This window comes from Enoplosus armatus, chromosome 21 (assembly GCF_043641665.1).
Source record: "Enoplosus armatus isolate fEnoArm2 chromosome 21, fEnoArm2.hap1, whole genome shotgun sequence".
NCBI lineage: Eukaryota > Metazoa > Chordata > Actinopteri > Centrarchiformes > Enoplosidae > Enoplosus > Enoplosus armatus.
In genome coordinates this window covers 5,164,630-5,169,958 of record NC_092200.1, presented here as the reverse complement: position 1 = coordinate 5,169,958, position 5,329 = coordinate 5,164,630, and positions in this window count along the sequence as shown.

The window sequence follows — 5,329 nt, the reverse complement described above, 5'->3', positions numbered from 1 at the left end:
CTGAAACTGACAATCACTCTAATTCCCACGGATTATGAGGACGATGGAAGGGACTGAGGCAAGAAATGAATGGTCTTTAAAAAAGGACAAAAAACTTAAGTGACTGAATTTGTCTCTATAGCCAATCAATAATAATAATAATCAACTGACAAACTACGCTGATAGTCGCACTCTATTTGAACATAAACCACCGCACACAACTACTGCTTCTGTATACTGGTTAATGGTTTACCGGGGTTATCCTCGTACAGACCACTCAAAGATATGTTAAAGGGACAATGGTGACAGCCTGAGCTCTGGTCAAATTTTGAATTTAATATATTTTAAATGACAAACGTTCAATTTATATTCAAAGCTGCGTTCAAACTGCGAACAAAATGCATCAGATACGATGCTTCACGGGGTGCGGTTGTCTTTTGTCTGCTCCAGACTTCTGGCACCATATGTTGGTTCCCTGATAACACACAGGTACTCTGATAACATACTGTATGTTCTCTTTGAGGAGACTATGAGAGAAAACGACCACCCAAATCTACAGTAACCTATAGATGAACGGCTTAATTCATTCATTTGACATCTAGATTATTATTTTGCCTCTGATAAATATCTGATTTTTCAATTATTTTGTGTAAATGAACCACATACATAAATAACATACATCAAGGTCCATTTAGTAGCTGGAGTTTTCAAATGTATCTTCCTAAGCAGATGGAGTTTACCAAATGTCTACTTTCAATCTAAACTTTAAACCAACAAGTCCTTAAACTTCCAGCGACATTTTTTGAACATCTACAATTCTATGATAACTTGCCAAAATGCCAAGTTGCTGAGGAAGATCACATAATATGATTGAAAGCTACGACACAGCTCAAACACAGAGGCAATTCAAAGTGCTTCACATAGGCAACGAAAAACCTTAGAATGACATTCAAAACAGTAAGCAAAAATGAGATAAAATGAAATAAAATACAGTTGCAGTGCGCTAAATTAAATTATTAAATGAGTTAATTTTGAGAACAAATGTACTTTAATGATGTTGAATTTATTTATACATGTGTGTGAAGCTACTCTATAGTATTCAGCTGTGTCAGTATTTACATTCTGCATAATTAACGCAAATGTTTACACTCTACTCTGCTCACAAAATTGCCTTGCTTTGGTTATAAACAGACACTGCAGCACGTCTGTGCAGTCTAGCAAAAACTGAGCGCAGCTGAAGTGTCATCCGCCACAGTGGCTCGCCTCCAGGCCCAGTGGCTGTACGAGAGAATACGAAATGACAGCTTCATTGTAACTCCAACAAACAGCTCGACACGAAGAAGACCTCAAGGGTCGACGCTGCAAATCTGTGGGATGTTGATGCAAGCATGTTTTTGTGTGTGTGTGTGTGTGTGTGTGTGTGTGTGTGTGGATGAGAGACAAAAAAAAGAGGCAGAAGTAGAGAGATAGATGAACAAAGATTGCTCACAGATTATGCATGGACACATTCCAAAGTGAGTGTTGTTGAGCCGTCAGTACAGCCAGAGAAAACCTCCCTCGCTGTCCTGAGCAGGTGTAATGTTAAATTTAGATTTACTCTCTGAGATACTGCACCGCTGTTGACACCAAGGTGAGCATATTTCTCCACATATGGTCTATCTTTTGTTGAAGAATTTGTTTCCCAAAGGCTAATACACAGGATCTCTTGTGCAGAAGCATCAACAGTTTGCTGAAAGTTCACTGACAATTAAAGGCGCCCTTTAGACTTTATGGCCACTAGGGGCGCTATGGAGCAATGTTAGAACATAAACAGGAAACTATAAACATGTTGCTTTTAGGGCATTTTTAGGATCTTACCTCAACTGCAAACATCTTATCAATTAGCTGCATATCAGATTGCCAAATGGAATGGCAAAAAAACCCAAAATAGGATTTACCTCAACGATTGGCTACGTCTAATGAAATGAGATGCGGTAGTGCGGCAAAAGGTGGGGAAGAAGACTGCTAGTTCATCTAAACATGGATGTAAACAATGCAGGTTTCAAAATATTCAAAACAATCTGCCTTTCATATGTTTTATGTGGAAGGAAATGCATTCAACACATTTGTATAAATGAGAAACACTGAATGTCACTGTCAAAACTTTAAAGGGTACTGTATCATTTTGGCAATAAGAAACAAGAAAGTTTCATCTTTTCAGCATAATTCTTTGATCTCCTACTTTACGTTCACACGGCATACTATTTCAAGATATGATTCTCAGTTCACAAATTTCACGAGGCTACGTTCACGGGGTCACTGCGCTGCTACAAAAACCTCGCTTGGACAAAAAGGAGAGAAGGGATGCTTGAAAATGGGTTTATCAAAAATGATGTAAGAGCAGAACAACACAAGTGTGTGTGTGTTTCCCCTCTGCTGCTTTGATGAATTGTTCTGATCTCTTTGCAGATGATGATGATTGTAGTTAATTATCATGCTGTAATACACAGAGGCATCAGGAAGCAGGTTGGGCTGGGTGTTGTTTTCTATCGCTCTGCCTCCTGTGAGAGATGCTGTTCCTAAATCTGCTGCATAAGCCTGCTGACCTGAATTCAGCGTTTGGATGCTCGTTTCATAAAATGTTTCACACACTGTTCAGGGGGCAGAAACAAAAGCTCATACTTCATCTGATTTTATGAGCATTTTTTGTAAGACGTCTCAGGCCAATTCATTAATGGACAGCAGACTTATTTTGCATGACATTTCTCTGACATGTCGCCACAACAGCCGCCTTATCAACTCAGCTCAAAAAAACAGACACTGACTGTGTCTCGGTGTTGGCAAAGCAAACACAAACTCCTCCGTCATTTGATGTAAAAACAGACGGAGTAATAGGCCAGCTGATTGCCATCACACTTCCTTCCCAGTGAGCTCTGGGACGAGCATGAGGGGGCCGTCGACCGGCCTCCTTATGCAACCAGACACGATCTGTCTGGCACCCACATATCAACCCAAACTGATGTACAAACACCGTGTGAGACGAGGGAACAGGTTTGTCAGTGGTGTTCGTGGATAATAATCACACCTTTATCTGTTTGTACATCACACAGTGCACGCAGTGGCCATCAGAGTTTATGGGTTCATGGGATGCAGAGGCACGTGTGGTGGACAAAATAAAAGACACCTTTTAAACAATATTTAAATCAGAAATACTTGATAAGAAGTAAAGCTGAAAAGTCTCCAGTGTTTTGTAGTAAGACTCAGCAGTTCATGATTCAACTTTGTCTTAGTGTTGTTGCCTCAAAATATAATCAAAATGCTCACATCCCAGGTTGACCATTTGTATTTTTCTACATTATATTTTAAAATGACAGGAAGTGCAGCAAAGCATTATTTCCTACAGCATGTCAATAAAGGTGCATAAACATAATGGACATCCAATAAATACGGGAAAACTTGTTCTTACCCCCAGCGAGCTAAATGGTTGTTTCAGAGGCTAATATTTTGAGTCACAACAAAACTCTGTTTTCAGGTTTACAGGGATTACATCAGCCTACTTCCATCTTCTACTCAAACCACCAGCATTCTCATTAAGATGATTATAAACGAACAAAGGAGTGCATTTATCAACAATTAAGACGGCTTTAATAGTGTTAATTCAGGGGTTGTTTGCACCTGAGGCTTAGTTATGGTTCTTGGGAGTTTAAACAGCACTGCTGAATATTTCTTTAAGAAACAATGAAAAGTTTTGTAAAACATGCTGAATGGTGAGTGTGTCAGTCTCAGTTATGTGTCAAGGTCATTCTTAAATTCCGTCCTGAGAAAGTAGATCTCATTATCTTAATATAGCACACAACAGCTTTAATCCGAAGCCTCGCTGCAAACGCACAGTCACAGTCACTGGCTGCATGCTCGCTGACCATTAAATATCTGAGGCAGACAGGTTTAATGAGATTTCAGATTTTACCTCAGACTTTAAACCTCATTCTGCTGCTCAAACAGGTCTTTGGCTTTGGCTCTACCCAAAGACCTCTGACCAAGCCTTTCAGCAAGCATGCATCAGACTGGATACTTGATCAGATGGGAAAACATGGCAAAATGACATGAACAAATGTACGTTAAGGCTTTTTGTAGTAGGTCTCCTTGCAGAATATTTCCTGGGGGAAAAGATACATGGTGTTTACCAGTTTGTGGGAGTACTACTGTGAGAAATCACTTGAGGCAGCGTCGGTGGAGACTTCCAGTTTGAAAATGTGTGGAGTTAAAAAAATGTGTGGAGTTAAAAAAATGTGTGGAGGCCACTTCTCATCCCTGCTCGAGGCTAGCAGCTCGCTCGAGGCTATTGACATAACACACCTGAATTTCATACTGAACAGTCTGCGGTCAAGCTGCGTAGTGGATAATGTAGGCGCCAGGCTTTGACAAGTAGGAGGAATGGATGGATTGGATGGATTAAAAAAAGATGATATCTCTGGTTCTGCTGCATCGATTTTCATTCTTTTTTTTACAACTGTCCATTGTGAGTCCGCTAAATGCTAAAATGGGGGAGTACTCTTTTAAGACTTGGGTGACTACTGATGCCAACATATGACAGAATGAATGTTCTTTCACTTGGATTAAAAGTTAATGACCAGCATCTTATTTCTGTATTTTAATCGACCTCTCTCTGTCTCATGCTCTTAAGAAGCTGATAAAAGCTCTCATGCATTGTTTCCAATTGCACAAAGAGGATTAGCATATTATGGTATTGCAGGGTTCAGCAGGGTTCAACAAATCAGGCATGACCTTATGGATCACAATGCTTATTTTGCCACATCATGCTAATGCTAACACAACGGCTACTGCTACACCCAAATGAGTAACTCGGTGTGTGGTGGTTAGCAGGTACAGTACCAAGCCCTGTGAAGATAAGATATGGTGAAATGTTATCGATCTATGTCAGGAAACGACTCGTCGCAGCAGTAAAGGTTTAGGATTTGGCAGTGAGGAAACTGGAGTACACAACGTGCATAAAAAGAGAATTAAGGCTTAAAATAGCATTTTATGCCTGGGGGTTATGGAAACCACAGAGTAAGACGCATGGAGAATGTATGGATTTCTTTAAATTACCACTATTAAATGATATGTATTTGATTACTTACTTTGTTAATTTGTGAATGTATGCCCTGCAAATTGGCTTAATGGCTTAAAGAATGAACATATTTTAAAGTTTAGAATGATACTCAAAATCTACTCTTTAAGTATTACAAAATTTAAATAAAGTTGGCTTTTGCAACCTCTACCTCTCTACCTTACAATTTCTATGATTTGTATGCTTTAGAGTCACAAGATCATTGTACCAGTATCATCAGGGCTGATTATGTAAGTGGTG